The sequence below is a fragment of the Dermochelys coriacea genome, chromosome 1 (genome assembly GCF_009764565.3).
Source record: "Dermochelys coriacea isolate rDerCor1 chromosome 1, rDerCor1.pri.v4, whole genome shotgun sequence".
Lineage (NCBI taxonomy): Eukaryota > Metazoa > Chordata > Testudines > Dermochelyidae > Dermochelys > Dermochelys coriacea.
In genome coordinates this window covers 20721055-20740827 of record NC_050068.2, presented here as the reverse complement: position 1 = coordinate 20740827, position 19773 = coordinate 20721055, and the positions used below count along the sequence as shown (strand labels likewise).

The window sequence follows — 19773 nt, the reverse complement described above, 5'->3', positions numbered from 1 at the left end:
TAACAGTGTATTTTATTTTGTGCTGGCATTTAAAAAAAAAGTTTCATCCTAGAGGAATAACTGCTAACAAGATTTTCTGACATTTGTTTACTTTTCCTTATTTCAGAATAAATAGGAAAATTTTGGAAATGATCATGCAAAACAGGGAAAAGATCCTCAGCAAGTGAATCAGCAAAGTCAGTGGAACTATAGCCTGATTCACACTAGCTGAGAATCTTGCTCCAAGTGCCTAGTCACCACTAAGTGCTGGTGTACAGGAGGATGGACTTAGAAGTCTGACCTAGTAGTTGTTTTCAAGCTCTAAAATCTATGTGGTTCTCACTCCCAATAATGCTAATCAGTGTTAAGTGTGTGTCAACCTTAAACAGTTATTCAGTGAGCAGTGGCATGAATACCAGTCACTAGGGAATTAGAGAAAGAAGGTGGGTGAGGTAATATGTTTTATTGGACCAACTTCTGTTGGTGAGAGAGACAAGCTTTGAAGCTTACAAAGAGCTGCTCTTCTGGTCACTAGGAAAATCAGTTTGACTGACACACACATCTCTCCCAAGATTGTATTTTTGCAGTAATCCCTGAATTTCTATAAATGGGAACTTATTAAGAAAAAATAATAGCATAATAGTAGTTAGAAACAGTGGGGAAATTGGGCCCAATCCTCAGTGAATACTTATTTAGTCAAATATGAGAACAAGTAAGGACTCATATGACTAACAATATGTAGGATTTGGGCTCCATTGTCTACCATGAGTATTTATATGGACCCAATTTTAATACATATGTCCTCATAAAACTCCTATGAGATAGGAAAGTACTGTTATCCCCCTTTTACAGGCAGGGACCAGAGGCACAAGGAGACTAAGTGACTCACCCAAGGTCACAGAAGAAGTCTGTGATAGAGCAGGAACTTGCACTGTCATTGCCTGAGCCCCCAGGCTTCTGCCATAACCACTGGACTGTCCTTCCTTTCCTACAACTATTCCTGATAGATTGTCAAGTCTGTCACTCTGGAAAGAAAATATATAGGCCTAATCCATAAAGGTATTTAGGCTTCTAACTTCCACTGAAATCAATGGGAGTTAGGTACCTAAATACCTTTGAGAATCAGGGTCATAGTCTGCTGTTAGAGGATGTAGCATGTCAGATATTAAACTGATGCTACTCCCGCCGTTTTTACCAGAGAAAAGAAATAGTTAAGAATCTCAGCTTGAACATAAAAATCACAATCACTCTTAATTATTAGAACGTATTGCCACAGGTGGCTGTGTGCAGCTCCATTTCATACCTCCCTGGAATAGAATGTGTGCAGCTGACTGCAAGCAGCTGTGTGTGTGCGTGTTTGCGGGCTTGTCGTGAGCGTTGTCATGCCTGCAGCTGTGTTAGTGGCTTTATTTCAATAGCAGAATCAAGAAAAATAGATTAAAAATAACCTGGCCAAAATAGTCCCCTGTTTAGTAGTAATCTTTTTGTTTTTTAATAATATAAATACATTGAAGATATTTACACATTATTCAAGGCAGACAAGCTGCAGAAACACGGGATCTGATCCTGCAAGCACATATGTTTAAATGTGCAGTGTTGCCAGCTCTCGCTGCTTTTATCATGATTTTCCTGATATTTACTGCTTTTATTAAAGCCCCAGCTGCTGGAGCCAAGTGACTACATGAGACGCTGAACTTTCATTAAAACAAAAAGTAAGATTCTAGCTCTCGTAGCTTCAAAAATATAAATAAAATATTAATAATAAGATAATAGTAATGTGTTTTCAGGATTAGTGCTTATGATCTTTAAGGGGTGCGAAAAAAAAGAAGAGAGATTTACAGTATCATAAACTTCAAAACTACTAATTTTTGATGTGTGGCTACTTAATACTTGTTTCCTATTTAGAGCTTTTTTTAGCTTTGCAAACTAGAATCCTCCAAACAATTCCTACTCACATCAGTGAAGGGTGTGGGTTTGGACTCTATTTGCTTCTGCCACCAGATGAACATGGCTGGCTCCCATGAAAGTAGAAACCCCACTCTCCCACCCCATATGCATCTGAGGGCAAAATCTGCTCCTTAATGAGCATACACTGCAAAATGTTGAGGAATGGGGTGTCTTCATACTTGAGCCTAATGGCTTCCATTGAAGGCACTCTCAACCAATAGTTGAGAGAAATTTGCAGCTAAAATGACCCTAGTAGTTAGCTATCTCTGAAATAAAAGACAAACAGTGCACCCTGTATACCAGTGTATAGTCAAAAGCAGCCGCATCTGGATCAATATACTACAATTTTGAAAAGACGTTTCCATTTCAACTTTCTTTGATTATATTTCAAGTACAACAAACTATATTTTGTATCTTTCCTACTTCCTGTGTGTATATATTGCACTCTTACGCTCATGCAACATATAATATCTTTGAACAATAAAAAGAGGGCCAGATCGTATTCTGGCTGGTATAGCTATGTTGATGTAAATGGAGCTACCTACATTTACTCACCTGTGGATCTGATCCAGAGACAATTCTATTTTTTATCAGGATACTGGTTGAAAAAAGAATCTGATCTTGCTGACTTCTGTGGAAGCTGCTTGGTGCTTAGCACTTTGGAACATCAAGCCAGTTATTTAGGTAACTCATTAAAAATTTAGGACCCCAACTTTAGGCACCCAGAGGCAGATCTTAGGCTGGTGCAAACTAGCATAGCTCTATTGACATCAGTGGAACTATTCTGATGTATACTCAGTGAACATCTGGCCCCCATTTTGAAACCTTTGTGCAACACAGGACAAAAATTGTCCTTTCATGTATATATTTTGTTTTCTCTGATGCTTAACATATCTATATATTAATACTAGATGTAGCGCCCCTGTCCTCCCAGTTACCTCCTTTAATGCCAGTCTCCTTACAGGTTTTGATGGATGCACCTGGGTTCATCTGGATCTCTTCTCTAGCTCAGCAGAGGGCAATTTTCTTATTCTCTTCCCAGACACAATTACCTGGTAGTGCCTCCACTCCTCACTCGCTCATTCCTGGCAGGATTGCCAAGGCAGCTTGGAAGGAAAACTCTGACCACAGGGTAACCCTGAGTTACTTGTCAGATAGTTGGAGAATTCCAAGGGATAACACAAAAACATGCAATATAATCAACAGAATAATTGTATTAAACAGGAAATACATGTGACATAAGAGGGAAAACCAATATACCCAACGTCTCCTGTGTCCTTCCCACACTGATAATACTGATGAATTTTCCCAAAAATCCAAGTCACATGACCCGATGTAGCAGGAATAAAATGGAGTGTCCTATTCTTATGTGTAATCTGTGTGGGTCTTTGATGACCTGTGAAAATGCTGTCTGCTGTAGTAGCAATAAACAGTTTGGTGGACTTGGTTCAGTAGAGCCAAAAGAATTAGGAGCTGAACTCCCATTGACTTCTAATGAGATTTAGGTGCCTAGTTGCCATTTGGCTCCTTGACATTGCTCTGGTGGTGTAAAGGGGCCATGAGTGGGAAAATAACTTTAGGTCAGCTTCTCCACCACATTACCATAGTGTAACTCCTTAAGCATAAGTGCCTTGCAGATTAGATAGTCAATTCTATTTATGCAAAGAGGTTATAAAATGAAGCTATTGGGTTAAGTTGTCATCATTGATCAAATCACAAGTTTATCCCTGATTTAAAAGCCCAAGTTTTCTTTAATCCCAAAGGTGGTCTCTGATCATTAATCTCCTCATTGTGTCTTTTGAAAAAAAAACACCTTGATTGACACCCTAGAATATATAAATTCTACTTAGCTGAACAGTCTCAAGGGTTCAAGACCTTCAACTTTCCGCTCTGTTGCCAAAATCTCCTGTTTATAAACTTAAAAATCACCTTTGATAATCTGCCATCACTGTGGGATTGTCCAAGGGATGAAAAAAACTACCAACAATTTATGCCTATGGAAGAGCAAAGTAGCCCATTGTATCATTATCAGGTATCCCCTAATGTATCATTTAATTCTGATTGCTGTGAAACACACGTGTCACAAGGCCTCATTTTCCTTCTTTGTTTTTAAAATTTTATCTGCTTGTAGGTCTCTACTCTCTGACATCAGTCAGAGACACATCTCTTTCAATTCCTCCAGCACCCCTGGCATTATCAAACATTCAGTTGAATGGATCTCTGAATAGGCAGAAAATAAGCTTTCACAAAAGCAAAAGTCATATTCAGATATTTCAAATACTTCTTTCAAATGTTGTTTAAATATTTTGAGAGCGCCTTTAGAGTGTTAGTACAGAAATTGCATGCAAGTGCTCTAGGGAAATTTACTAACTTTCGATTTACAATACTTATGTTCCTTTTCTAAATTCTCAATCTCTGTGTGGTTGCATATGATCTCTAATTCATTTTTAATTGTAGCCTGGAATGGGGACATTTGGGGCCAGATTCTCAGCTGGTGTAAATTGGTTTAGCTCCATTGGCTTCAATAGAGCTATGCCCATTTACATCAGTTGAGAATCTGGACCATTATTTCTGTTCCAGTTGGAATTTTACTTTTTCCAGCTCCAAAACTTTGTATTCAGTTGCACTAAGACATGTGGCTAGCATCAAGATTTAGCTCCATGTTACTGACACAAACAAAAGTGCTAGTGGTGAATATGGCTGTAAGCAAGCACAACTCCTTTGACATCAGTTGCATTGCATGCACTTTTGACAATGGTAAATCTGCCCTGGGGACATTAATGAAGTATCTTTAGATTTACCATTAATGAAGAGAGTCTTTGGGTTTCCTTGTATCCATGGCCTCTTCAGCCAGTACATGCTTTTGCCTTCATCTCCAGTTTCATGTAAAACAAAACCCCTCTGCGGAATGAGCTAAAGCAGAGAGCGCTTCATGTATGGCTACATTCCTCAGTGGATGTATTTCCAAAAGCTATATGTTCTACCTCAACCAGAAGTTATAGGTTTGGTGCAGAATCTCTTACTGAAATTCTGTGGCCTGAATATATAGCAAGTTGTACTAGGTGATCATAATGGTCCCTTCTGGCCTTAAAATCTGTGTATCTATATATGTACATTTTATCTGCAACAACAGAAATGTCTCAGATTATACTTCTGCTGAGACAATTTGATTTTTGTACAACTACATTAAAGTGAAGTTAAAGCTTTATTCATACCAGTCTGCCAACATTTTTGGGATGCCTGTAGGAAACTAAGATGAATGACAGGTTTCAGAGTAGCAGCCGTGTTAGTCTGTATTCGCAAAAAGAAAAGGAGTACTTGTGGCACCTTAGAGACTAACAAATTTATTAGAGCATAAGCTTTCGTGAGCTACAGCTCACTTCATCGGATGCCACCAAATGCATCCGATGAAGTGAGCTGTAGCTCACGAAAGCTTATGCTCTAATAAATTTGTTAGTCTCTAAGGTGCCACAAGTACTCCTTTTCTTTTTAAGATGAATGAGTGTTCTTGTGTTTCACTTTGAAATGAGATATCTAGACACATCAAGTTGGCACTTCATTCATAGATCTGTAGGAATATGTAAGTAAGGCTTATCTGATCAACTTTTATCACTGTGTCAGTGATAGGACTGAAAGTTCCTAACACTGCTGATAGTATGAGTGTATCTGAGAGAGAGAAAGAGAGAGAATCCTAAGCAGCAATGTTCTGATGTGGATCCAAACTTTGACAGAATTAAGTGGAGTCCAGATGTGAGGCTTTGTTCTGGTCCCTTCTGGTACGCTGAGATGATCCTGCAGCATTGCAATGGAAGTTTTGTCATTGACTTCAGAGGGAGCATAACTGAACTTGAGTTGTACAGAATGACCAGTCGAATGTAGGTTTAGCATGGGAAGATTTCAGCCAGAAGCATATTTTCCTTGCCCTCGTAATTATGTGAAGAATGATGATGTCTCCTTTGAACTCAAGGCTTGGCTTTAATTGCTTGGTCAACCATGGGTTTAAATTAAGCTAATTATAAGTTTGTTCTTGATGGTGTTTTATAGTGTAGGGTTTTGTCTGTTTAGTTAAGATGGCTTCTTCTGTTCATTTACTGCTAATTAACATCCATCATTAATTGATCTAGAGCTTGCAGAATTGTTCACTTAAATTATTGTTAATCTAAATTGCCCCCATTGGGGCATCAGGTTAAATTCCAATTTAATAAGCATGTGTTAGTCATTATCACTGTAAGTGGAAACTCCATGCATATGTTGAAAGGGAGAGAAGTTTCTTCTGCTTTTCACTGACTAACTTGCTGAAATGGTATTCCTGGGGTGCAGTTCTTTTTTGTTAACTAAGATGCAGTAATGGAAGGCATTAAGAGAGAATGGGATTGAGGAGAAATAGGAGTTGATCTTACAAATTAAGTCAGGTTAGAGCACAAATGTTTAGCTATTTAGGCTTTTATTAGTAGTATTTTAAACTTTCTTTTAAAGATGCCATTTTGACAGCCCTAGATACTGAAATCTTCTCTTTATCCATAGGTCAGCTACAATGCCAATTTTTGCTTACATACTGGGGAATGGAATCAAGGAACCTCCTAAAGTTAAGATGCTGTGTTGCCACAGCTTAAGCTAAACAACTGATCACTGAAGTGGCAACAGACATTCAGCCTCTCTGGATAGGGGCACAGGAGTAACATACACGGACTGGTGGATTACGCAAGCTTTCCACACCCTTCCCCACAATATGTATCACTCTTAAATGTGGAGCGAGAGTACAGTTCAGTTTACATGACCCCTTCAATTGTGGGTACTTATATGGAGAGTTCCAGCACAAGTGTCAGTTATCACATTACTACCTTCGGGGCAGGGGTTGTCTCTTTTCTCTGTTTGTACAGCACACAGCAGGAGGGCCCCAGTTCCAACTGGGGAAAAAGAGGTGATGGAGATTCTTCTCCATCTTTATGCATGCTGGGAGATGAGAAGCAGAAATCATGAGAGAATTCAGAACAGACCATGCTAGAAAAGCTGCCCTCAGGTAAAACTTTCTCCTTGAATTCCATTCTAGACCCACTCCAATCTGGCTTCCACTCCACTGAAAATGCACTTGCCAAAGTCGCTAATAACCTCTTACTTGCCAAACCTAGGGTTGCTAATTTTGGTTGGATGTATTCTTGGAGGGTTCATCATATGACATAATTGTTAATGAAAAATTAATTTTTAATTCCTAGTGACTCCAGGGCAATCCTGGAGGGTTGGCAACCCTAGCCAAAGCCCAGGACCTTCATCCTCTTTGATTTGTCAGCCACAGTCAACACCATTGACCATGCTGTTCTTGAAATCCTGCCCTCTCTTGGTTTCTGTTAATCTGTCCTCTCCTAGTTTTCTTCCTGTTTCCCTAATTGCTCCTTCATCATGTCCTTTGGAGGATCATCCTCATCTCCCCTTTGACTTTGTTTGAGTGTTCTGCAGGGCTCTGTCCTGATTCCCCTCTTTTCTCCCTCTACACTTCATCTCTGGGTAATCTCATCTGCAAACACAAATGCAACTATCATCTCTATGCTGATAGCTCATAGATCTACTCTGAATAAGTACTGTTTCTTTCTCTCCAACATTAAAATCTAGGCCTATCTCTCTTGTGGATGTCTAGCCATCAGCTCAAATTCAACGTGATTAAAATAGAATTCTTAATTTACTATAACACCAACATCCTGCCTGTCACTCAGGCCCATGATCTGGGTGTTCTCTTTGACTCAGACCACTCTCTAGGTCCTCACATCCAAGTGATGTCTAAATCCTGCCAATTCTTCTGCATAACCTCTCTAAGATAGTCTTCCTAGCCATTGTGACAGGGTCGGGCCAGATGGCTACAGGAGAATGACAGAAGGCAGATATATTAGCCCCAGGTTGAGTAGGTCCCTTTTCCCTGAGTAAGGCAACAGGGAAGGTTCCAGAACAATCAGGAACTTTCTGGAAACAATTAAGACAGACAGGCTGATTAAAACCCCTCAGCCAATCAAGAAGCTGCTAGAATCACTTAAGGCTGGCTAATCAGGGCACCTGAGTTTAAAAAGGACCTCACTTCAGTTTGTGGCGTGAGTGTGAGGAGCTGGGAGCAAGAGGCACTAGGAGCTGAGAGTGAGAACCATGTACTGTTGGAGAACTGAGGAGTACAAGCATTATCAGACACCAGAAGGAAGGTCCTATGGTGAGAATAAAGAAGTTGTTGGGAGGAGTCCATGGGAAAGTAGCCCAGGGAGTTGTAGCTGTTGCACAGCTGTTCCAGGAGGCACTCTAGACAGCTGCATTCCACAGGGCCCTGGGCTGGAACCTGGAGTAGAGAGTGGGCCCGGGTTCCCCCCAAACCTCCCAACTTCTGGTCAGACACAGAAGGAGTTGACCTGGACTGTGGGTTCATGAAAATGGCCAAACTGAGGGCTGCCATGAATCTCCGAGGCGAGCAAATCCACCAATAAGCACAAGACCCACCAAGGTAGAGGAGGAACTTTGTCATACCATCCACACAGCTAAAACTTTCATCCACACTCTCTCGCACTTTGTGTACTGCAACACCCTTTCTCTGGCGTTGACAAATGCAGTCTTGTCCCATTCATATCCACTCAGAATGTTACTGCAAGGATCATATTCCTAGCTCATCACTTTGACCATATCATCCCTTTGTTTACATTCCTTCCCTGGCTACCTTTTCTTTACTGTATCAAACATAAGTAAGGCTCAGATTTTGTCACAGATATTTTTAGTAAAAGTCACAGACAGGTCATGGGCAATAAAGAAAAATTCATGGAAGCCGTGACCCGTGACTTTTACCAAAAATACCCATGACAAAATGGGGAGCTCAGCTGCAGGGTCCCTACACTGCCCGCAACATCTAGGCTGGTGCTGGAGCCTGTTGAGTGCTGTGGGGTCCCCAACGGTGGCTGGAATCTGCGGGGTATCCCTGCCGGGCAGCAGGAGGACCCTGCAGCTCCCAGCCACCCTGGGCTGAAGTCACAGAGATCGCTGGAAGTAATGAATTCCATGACTGCCACGACCTCCATGAAAAAATCATAGCCTTAAACATAAGCTGTCTTCACTTTCAAGGTCCTTAACGGCCTATCTCCCCCATCATCTCTCATTCACTATTAAGATATCAACTCCTGCCTCTGATCACCCATGATGTCAGCCTCTATCACCCATTTATTAAATTTTCAAACAACACCATTTTGCTTTCTCCCAGGCTGCTCCCCACACAGGAGATGCTCCTGTAAATACTTGAAAAGCCACTTCATTATCCACCTTCAAAACTCTCCTCAAAGTGCTCCTTTTTCATAATGCCACTCAGTAAAAGATTTAAGGGTGGCAATTTTGCAAAAGAGACGCTTCAATGAGACTCCAACGAGAAACTGCTGAGCTTGAATTAATATGCAAACTAGATAGGGTTTGAATAGAGACTGGGAGTAGCTGGATCATTACACATATTGAATCTATTTCCCCATGTAAAATATCCTCACACCTTCTTGTCAACTGTCTAAATGGGCCATCTTGATTATCACTACAAAAGTTTTTTTCTTCTGCTGATAATAGCTCATCTTAACTAATTAGCCTCTCACAGTTCATATGGTAATTTCCAACTTATCTGTGTATATATATATACATATGTTACTATATGTTCCATTCTATGCATCCGATGAAGTGGGTTGTAGCCCACGAAAGCTTATGCTCTAATAAATTTGTTAGTCTCTAAAGTGCCACTAGTACCCCTGTTCTTTTTGCGGATACAGACTAACACGGCTGCTACTCTGCAACAAAAAACCTTGACAACAGTTAGGCTGTGGTATCAGTGAACTAGTCGCCTATCATGCTGACCAATACTGTCTTATTGTTTCCTTGTACTACCCTGTCTGTTTGAATCCATCTGTTATCTCTTGCTTTCTACTTCGATTGTTAGCTCTTTGGGGGCAGGGACCATCTTTTGTTCTGTTTGTACAGCACCTAACACAATGGGGTGCTGGTCTGTGATTGATCTCCTAGGTGCTACAGTAATACAAAAAATAAATGATCTTACTAGTATAAACTTCATATAGGGAGGACTTTCTCTCTTAAAACCGAGGCTGGGCTATGTATTTCCTGAGAGCTGGCATTGTGAGTACAACCAAGCCCAGTATCACACAGAGAAAAAGATTCAAGTTTTACCTTCAGAGTATTAAGTAAGTTATTGATTGGAAATAAATTGTTTATCACATCTAGTCTTGGACCTGAGGAAGACATGAGAAAAGAACTGTTACTCATATGCTTATGGTAAATGACCTCTTAATGCCTTGATCCCTCTGTCTGTAAACAGGTGTGCCTCCTCAAGTGCCTTGTAAAAAAATCTGCTTGCACCCATCTCCTGGAGAGCAGGACCTGTGCAGTCAGAAATTATGTGTTGAGCTCTAAAAATATGAAGCTTTTTCAGAAAGAATTTTCACAGATGGTCCTAAACAAATACTAGTGACAGAGCACCATACTAGTCACATTCACCTCTAGGCAGTGTTACAAGGAGTCCTTGTGTCTGACACCCCTTGGTGACCACTTCCTTGGCCCTGTGATGGCCTTTCCCAACCTGTGTCTTCTCCTGAGTCTCTATCTGGGAGTTCTATGGTCTGGGAGGTCTATGGCCCTCCAGCCAAGTCTCTCTCCTGATGATCTATGGCCTGACCTTCTGAGGCAAGGAAAGGTCATTAGAAGATAAGAATGGACATCCTTGATCAGACCAATGGTCCATCTAACCCAGTATCCTGTCTTCCAGCAGTGGACAGTGTCAGTGTCAGTGAACAGAACATGGCAATTATCAAGTGATCCATCCCCTATCGTCCAATCCCAGCTTCTAACGGTCAGAGGTGTAGGGATACTGAGAGCATGGCATTATACCGTGGATCATCTTGGCTAATAACCATGGATGGACTCATCCTTCATAAACCTATCTAATTCTTTTTTGAACCCAGTTATGCTTTTGGCCTTTACAACATCCCCTGGCAATGAGTTCAGCTATGAATTGTGTGAAGAAGTACTTCCTTTTGTTTGTTTTAAACCTGATGCCTATTAATTTCATTGGGTGATCCCTGGTTCTTGTGTTATCTGAAGGGGTGAATAGCACTTCCTTATTCACTTTCTCCACACCATTTATGATTTTATAGACCTCTATCATATACCCATTAAGTTATCTCCTTTCTAAAATGAACAGTCCAAGTCTCTTTCTCTCCTCATATAGAAGCTGTTCCACCCCCCAATCATTTTTGCTTCCCTTCCCTCTACCTTTTACAATTCTAATATATATATATTTTCGGATGGGACGACCAGATCTGTGTGCAGTATTCAATGTGTGGGCATATCATAGATTTACATAGTGCCATTATAATATTTTCTGTCTCGTTATATATCTCTTTCCTAATGGTGCCTAACATTCTGTTAGCTTTTTTTTGACTGCTGCTGAACATTGAGCAGATGTTTTCCAACAACTATCCACAATGACTCCAATATCTCTTAGAGTGGTAACAGCTAATTTAGACCCCATAATTTTGTATGTATAGTTGGGATTATGTTTTCCAATGTGCAGTGCTTTGCATTTATCAACATTGAATTTCATCTGCCATTGTGTTACCCAGTTTTGTGAGATCCCTTCGTAACTCTTCACAGTCTGCTTTGGACTTAACTATCTTGAGTAAGTTTGTATCATCTGCAAATTTTGCTACCTCCCTGTTTACCCCTTTTCCAGATTATTTATGAATATGTTGAACAGCACAGGTCTCAGTTCAGATTCTTGGGAGACCCTGCTATTTACCTCTCTCCATAACTCATTCCTACCCTTTGTTTCCTGTCTTTTAATCAGTTACTGATCCATGAGAGGACCTTCCCTCTTATCCCATGACAGCTTACTTTGCTTAAGAGCCTTTGATGAGGGATCTTGTCAAAGGCTTTCTGAAAATCCAAGGACACTGTATTCACTGGATCATCCTTGTCCATGTGCTTGTTGACACTCTCATTAGAACATAAGACCGGCCATACATGCTCACACCAGTGCTCCAGCTAGCCCAGTATCCTGTCTTCTGACAGTGGCCAGATGCTTCAGAGGGAATGAACAGAACTATATTTTTGAAGTAGTAACTCTTCTATCTTCTCAGGCCATTCTAAAGTCTACAGCTTTACCCCCACTCCTGGGCCCTGCAGAGTTTCTCTTCTGCTACTGCTTATTCAGCAGGATTCCCCCCCTGCCTTCCTTACACAGGGACTCTGGCAATTTACCTCAGGGATCTCCCTGCCACTTAAAAGCCCTATCTCAGGGCCTCTCCCATAGGAGCCTAACCTGCTCCCTCTGGGTCTCTTCCAGCCTGATCTCCCTCCAGGGCCTTCCCTGGGCCCTGTTCCTCTCTCCTGAGTCTCTCCCTCCATAACTGAGCTCTGCACACTCTTTACACAGTCTTTCCTGACCCTTTCACAGGTGAGGGCATTAATTATCATTAAATTGCTGTTAACCATCAGCAGGGGTCCAGCTGGTAGGTCACAAGCATAGCTAAGACCTGTTTGCCTCAAATGGTCAGCCAGGCTGGGACAGCATATAATTACCTGGCAGATGACAGCTACTTGAAAAGGTTCATTTCAGGACAAGAGATTTTCATTCAAATGCAAATTGGTTGTATGACAATTCCTCTCTCTCTCTCTCTCTCTCTCTCTTTTTTTTTTTTTTTTTGCTCTGTGCCTGAATAACCATAAAGAAAAGTTTCTGAAGGATGATGTTATATTAATAATGATCTCAAGTCTTAGTCTGGATCGAGATCCAAAGGTACCCAAAGATAAGTGTTGTTGGGAACCTTTCAGCACCATGCTTCAGTGCAGACACACTCAAGAGCATCCCACGTTCCTGGAAGCCTCACCCCAAAACCTCCATGTGAGTTCTCCCAGATCTAGTGCACAAAGCTGCAACTTTCTCCCCCATCCAGAGCACAGGATAGGTCCACCTAGCAGACATGTGTTTAAAAACTGAAATGCTGAGAGTTAGAGCACATCTATAATAGGGAATGCTGGAAGAAGAGTGTTTCAAGGAGGGGTTTGAAAGAAAGATGGTGCTTGCTGGACTGTTCCAGGCACGGGGTAGCTTTCTTTGATAGGAAACAAGCCTTGTGGATGGGGGCAGAGGGAGGAAGCAGTAGATGTGGTATATCTTGACTTTAGTAAGGCTTTTGATATGGTCTCGCATGACCTTCTCATAAACAAACTAGGGAAATACAACCTAGATGGAGCTACTATAAGGTTGGTGCATAACTGGTTGGAAAACTGTTCCCAGAGAGTAATTATCAGTGGTTCACTGTCAAGCTGGATGGGCATATCAAGTGGGGTACCACAGGGATCAGTTCTGGGTCCATTTCTGTTCAATATCTTCATCAATGATTTAGATCATGGAAGTTTGCAGATGATACCAAGCTGGAAGAGGTTGCAAGTGCTTTGGAGGATAGGATTAAAATTCAAAATGACCTGGACAAACTGGAGAAATGGTCTGAAGTAAATAGAAAGAAATTCAATAAGGATAAATTCAAAGTACCCTACTTAGGAAGGAACAGTCAGTTGCACACACAGAAAATGGAAATGACTACTTAGGAAGGAGTAGTGCAGAAAGGGATCTGGGGATCATAGTGGATCACAAGCTAAATATGAGTCAATAGTATAACACTGTTGCAAAAAAAGGAAACATAATTCTGGGATGTACTGGCAGGCATGTTGTAAGCAAGATACAAGAAGTAATTCTTCCACTCTTCTCCATGCTGATTAGCCCTCAAGTATTGTGTCCAGTTCTGGGTGTCACATTTCAGAAAAGATGTAGACAAATTGGAGAAAGTCCAGAGAAGAGCAACAAAAATGACTAAAGTTCTAGAAAACATGACCTGTGAGGGAAGATTAAAAACACTGGGTTTGTTTAGTCTGGAGAAGAGAAGACTGAGGGAGGAGATGATAACAGTTTTCAAGTACATAAAAGTTTGTTACAAAGAGGAGTGAGGTAAATTGTTCTTGTTACCTCTGAGGATAGGACAAGAAGCAGTGGGCTTAAATTGCAGCAAAGGAAGTTTAGGTTGGACATGAAGAAAAACTTCCTAACTGTCAGAGCGATTAAGCACTGGAATAAATTGCCTAGGGAGGTTGTGGAATCTCCATCATTTGAGATTTTTAAGAGCAGGTTAGACAAACACCTATCCGGAATGGTCTAGATAATACTTAGTCCTGCCATGAGTCCAGGGGACTGGACTAGATGACCTCTCGAGGTCCATTTCAGATCTATTATTCTATTAAAGAAGGCATGAAGACAAGTCAGGAGTGCAAGAAGACCAATGGCATAGTCCTGTGGCATTCTGAGCACCCTTAACTTCTATTTGCAGTAAATGAAAGACTGGGGCACTTGGCACCCCATAGCACTGGGCAATAAGGGCGTGAACCAAGTCCTATTGCAGTCAGTAAGAAAGAATCCCAGTGTTTGGAATAAACTAAAAATGTAATCAAGACTGAATTATACTTCTCATTGGTGTTCCCAAAGCTAACTAGTGTCATCCACAAAGTTGGGTTTTATTGACCATTGTGTCTTTATGTGACTGGTGACATTTTCTGTAATTAATGACAGGTTTCAGAGTAGCAGCCGTGTTAGTCTGTATCCGCAAAAAGGAGTACTTGTGGCACGTTAGAGACTAACACATTTATTTGAGCATAAGCTTTCATGAGCTACAGCTCACTTCATCGGATGCATTCAGTGGAAAATATAGTGGGGAGATTTATATACACAGAGAACATGAAACAATGGGTGTTACCATACACACTGTAAGGAGAGTGATCAGGTAAGGTGAGCTATTACTAGCAGGAGAGTGGGGGAGTGGGGCGAGAAACCTTCTGTAATGATAATCAAGGTGGGCCATTTCCAGCAGTTGATAAGAAAGTCTGAGGAACAGTGGGGAGGTGGGGGGAATAAACATGGGGAAATAGTTTTACTTTGTGTAATGACCCATCTACTCCAGTCTTTATTCAAGCCTAAGTTAATTGTAACCAGTTTGCAAATTGTAAATTGCAAATCATTGGAGTCTGTTTTTGAAGTTTTTTTGTTGAAGAATTGCCACTTTTAGGTCTGTAATCGAGTGACCAAAGAGATTGAAGTGTTCTCTGACTGGTTTTTGAACGTTATAATTCTTGACGTCTGATTTGTGTCCATTCATTCTTTTACGTAGAGACTGTCCAGTTTGGCCAATGTACATGGCAGAGGGGCATTGCTGGCACATGATGGCATATATAACATTGGTAGATGTGCAGGTGAACGAGCCTCTGACAGTGTGACTGATGTGATTAGGCCCTATCGTGGTGTCCCCTGAATAGATATGTGGACACAGTTGGCAACTGGCTTTGTTGCAAGGATAGGTTCCTGGGTTAGTGGTTCTGTTTTGTGGTGTGTGATTGCTGGTGAATATTTGCTTCAGGTTGGAGGGCTGTCTGTAAGCAAGGACTGGCCTGTCTCCCAAGTTCTGTGAGAGTGATGGGTCGTCCTTCAGGATAGGTTGTAGATCCTTGATGCGTTGGAGAGGTTTTAATTGGGGGCTGAAGGTGATGGGCTAGTGGCGTCTGTTATTTTCTTTGTTGGGCCTGTCCTGTAGTAGGTAACTTCTGGGTACTCTTCTGGCTCTGTCAGTCTGTTTCTTCACTTCAGCAGGTGGGTAATGTAGTTGTAAGAATGCTTGATAGAGACCTTGTAGGTGTTTGTCTCTTTCTGAGAGGTTGGAGCAAATGCGGTTGTATCTTAGAGCTTGGCTGTAGACAATGGATCGTGTGGTGTGGTCTGGATGAAAGCTGGAGGCATGTAGATAGGCATAGTGGTCGGTAGCTTTCCAGTATAGGGTGGTTTTTATGTGACCATCGCTTATTAGCACCATAGTGTCCAGGAAGTGGATCTCTTGTGTGGACTGGTCCAGGCTGAGGTTGATGGTGGGATGGAAATTGTTGAAATCATGGTGGAATTCCTGAAGGGCTTCTTTTCCATGGTCCAGATGATGAACATGTCATCAGTGTAGCGCAAGTAGAGTAGGGGCATTAGGGGACGAGAGCTGAGGAAGCGTTGTTCTAAGTCAGCCATAAAAATGTTGGCATACTGTGGGGCCATGCGGGTACCCACAGCAGTGCCGCTGATATGAAGGTATACATTGTCCCCAAATGTGAAATAGTTATGGGTGAGGACAAAGTCACAAAGTTCAGCCACCAGGTTTGCCGTGACATTATTGGGGATACTGTTCCTGATGGCTTGTAGTCCATCTTTGTGTGGAATGTTGGTGTAGAGGTTTTCTACATCCATAGTGTCCAGGATGGTGTTTTCAGGAAGATCACCGATGGATTGTAGTTTCCTCAGGAAGTCAGTGGTGTCTCGAAGGTAGCTGGGAGTGCTGGTAGCGTAGGGACTGAGGAGGAGTCTACATAGCCAGACAATCCTGCTGTCAGGGTGCCAATGCCTGAGATGATGGGGTTTCCAGGATTTCCAGGTTTATGGATCTTGGATAGCAGATAGAATACCCCTGGTCGGAGTTCTAGGGGTATGTCTGTGCGGATTTGTTCTTGTGCTTTTTCAGGGAGTTTCTTGAGCAAATGGTGTAGTTTCTTTTGGTAACCCGCAGTGGGATCAGAGGGTAATGGCTTGTAGAAAGTGGTGTTGGAGAGCTGCCTAGCAGCCTCTTGTTCATACTCCGACCTATTCATGATGACGACAGCACCTCCTTTGTCAGCCTTTTTGATTAAGATGTCAGAGTTGTTTCTAAAAAAATCTGATGAAGTGCACTGTAGCTCACGAAAGCTTATGCTCAAATAAATTTGTTAGTCTCTAAGGTGCCACAAGTACTCCTTTTCTTTTTGCGAATACAGACTAACACTGCTACTCTGAAACCTGAGAGTTGTTTCTGAAGCTGTGGATGGCATTGTGTTCTGCACAGCTGAGGTTATGGGGCACATGATGCTGCTTTTCCACAATTTCAGCCCGTGCACGTCTGCGGAAGCACTCTATGTAGAAGTCCAGTTTGTTGTTTCGACCTTCAGGAGGAGTCCACCAGAATCCTTCTTTTTGTAGTCTTGGTAGGAAGGTCTCTGTGGGTCAGTATGTTGTTCAGAGGTGTGTTGGAAATATTCCTTGAGTCGGAGACATTGAAAATAGGATTCTAGGTCACCACAGAACTGTAACATGTTTGTAGAGGTGGAGGGGCAGAAGGAGAGGCCTCGAGATAGGACAGATTCTTCTGCTGGGCTAAGAGTATAGTTGGATAGATTAACAATATTGCTGGGTGGGTTAAGGGAACCACTGTTGTGGCCCTTTGTGGCATGTAATAATTTAGATAGTTTAGTGTTCTTTTTCTTTTATAGAGAAGCAAAGTGAGTGTTGTAAATGGCTTGTCTAGTTTTTGTAAAGTCCAGCCACGAGGAAGTTTGTGTGGAAGGTTGTTTTTTTATGAGAGTATCCAGTTTTGAGAGCTCATTCTTAATCTTTCCCTGTTTGCTGTAGAGGATGTTGATCAGGTGGTTCCGCAGTTTCTTTGAGAACGTGTTGCACAAGCTGTCAGCATAGTCTGTGTGGTATGTAGATTGTAATGGATTTTTTACCTTCAGTCCTTTTGGTATGATGTCCATCCGTTTGCATTTGGAAAGGAAGATGATGTCTGTATCTGTACGAGTTTTTTCATGAAGTTGATAGATTTCCACTCCATACGGCTAAATTCAGTGCCCTGCATAATGACAGGTTTCAGAGTAGCAGCCGTGTTAGTCTGTATCTGCAAAAAAAAAAAGGAGTATTTGTGGCACCTTAGAGACTAACAAATTTATTTGACTCACAAATACTCACCAGCAGCCACACACCACAAAACAGAACCACTAACCCAGGAACCTATCCTTGCAACAAAGCCCGTTGCCAACTCTGTCCATCTGTCTATTCGGGGACACCGTCATAGGGCCTAATCAGCCACACTATCAGAGGCTCATTCACCTGCACATCTACCAATGTGATATATGCCATCATGTGCCAGCAATGCCCCTCTGCCATGTACATTGGCTAAACTGGACAGTCTCTACATAAAAGAATAAATGGACACAAATCAGACGTCAAGAATTATAACGTTCAAAAACCAGTTGGAGAACACTTCAATCTCTTTGGCAAATATTTTAACTTTATGTATGTGAGTACTTCCATTAAAGTCAATGGAACTACTCATAGGCAGAGTTCAGCAGATCTAAGTGCTTGCAGGATTGGCGCTGGAGTGGGAAATATCTGTAGTAACTGAAAAGCATACTTTCAGCAATTACAAATAGTAGCCTGGTTCTAACATTTTAATAAAAAAAAGCCAATAAACATTTTAAACTGAGTCCATGTATATTAAATTGTGCCACTATTATTGCACTTAATTTGACATTGCTAACAACAAACATTAATTAAGAGTCATAAAGTCAACTAAGTGTTATAAGACTGAAGGCTGCTTGTTACGTACTCTATACACAGTAGTTATTGGTTAGTGTTTTTCCATTATTGAATTTTAGTCCAATTTGCTTTCAGAAATATACTGAGCTTTGCTGGGAACCCTGGTATGAATTTCAAAATTTTCACTTCAAAAAGGCAGATGAGAGAGGAGACCTGTCTGTTTACCCACTATTTGAAATGCACCTTGGAAGTCGTACAGATATGGATATAAGAGTCCTTTTTGGTTTTACAAAGTAATGATGTTAATTGTGAAGCATATGCACTGTCAAGGAACAGCTGCATTAATTACAGAAAAAAAAAGGAGTACTTGTGGCACCTTAGAGACTAACAAATTTATTTGAGCATAAGCTTTTGTGAGCTACAGCTCACTTCATTGGATGCATTCAGTGGAAAATACAGTGGGGAGATTTATATACACAGAGAACATGAAACAATAGGTGTTACCATACACACTGTAAGGAGAGTGATCAGGTAAGGTGAGCTATTACCAGCAGGAGAGCGGGGGGGGGAGAGAAGGGGATGACCTTTTGTAGTGATAATCAAGGTGGGCCATTTTCAACAGTTGACAAGAACGTCTGAGGAACAGCGGGGGGAGGGGAATAAACATGGGGAAATACAAAGTTTTACTTTGTGTAATGACCTATCCACTCCCAATCTTTATTGAAGCCTAAGTTAATTGTATCCAGTTTGCAAATTAATTCCAATTCAGCAGTCTCTCGTTGGAGTCTGTTTTTGAAGTTTTTTTGTTGAAGAATTGCCACTTTTAGGTCTGTAATCGAGTGACCAGAGAGATTGAAGTGTTCTCCGACTGGTTTTCAAAAACTAGTTTGTTATATTTTTATGTTTGTTATAGTTAGATGGATGTTATGGATACTGGAGTGCTGAAGAGCAAGAAACCGACATACATAGGATCCTAATTTCTCTTTTTGATTATTTTATTTAGTAATAGTATTTCACCAGAATGTTAAGCCTAGAAAAATGGCTCTAAAATAATCAGAGGACTTCTCTGTGCTATTTTTTCCCCCTTTGACAGATGTGATCTGAAGACAAGACAGTTAGGCAAGATTCTACAGAATCTAAATGTTAGATGTGAATTTGAACCATTGAAACTTTTGCTGGAAACCAGGTAGATTGCTTGCCAGCTCACTCACTCACCTGCCTTCACAGCTCCTAGATAGCCCAGGCTCCTGACCAGTCTGCTTCACATGTTGCTGGGCTTCCCGGCTTTCTGGGCTGGCCTACTTCCTCACTAGCCAGTTCCCATGCTCCACAAGTACTCAGGGAGCTGGGCAGCTGGTGCTGTGGCTGGTCGGCTCCCTAAGCTTTCCCACTCCCTGGCTAGCTACCTCCCCATGCTA

The 19773-nt window shown here is 41.5% G+C and overlaps 1 protein-coding gene and 1 long non-coding RNA gene across 2 annotated transcripts in view; both read left to right on the top strand.

Moving 5' to 3' along the window:
• Positions 1 to 19773, top strand: part of DLG2 (discs large MAGUK scaffold protein 2) — a 1500569-nt gene that overhangs the window by 137979 nt on the left and 1342817 nt on the right.
• Positions 14299 to 18739, top strand: LOC122457876. Its single transcript, XR_006277565.1, has 2 exons — positions 14299 to 14594; positions 18707 to 18739. It is a non-coding gene; the product is annotated as an uncharacterized LOC122457876 (long non-coding RNA).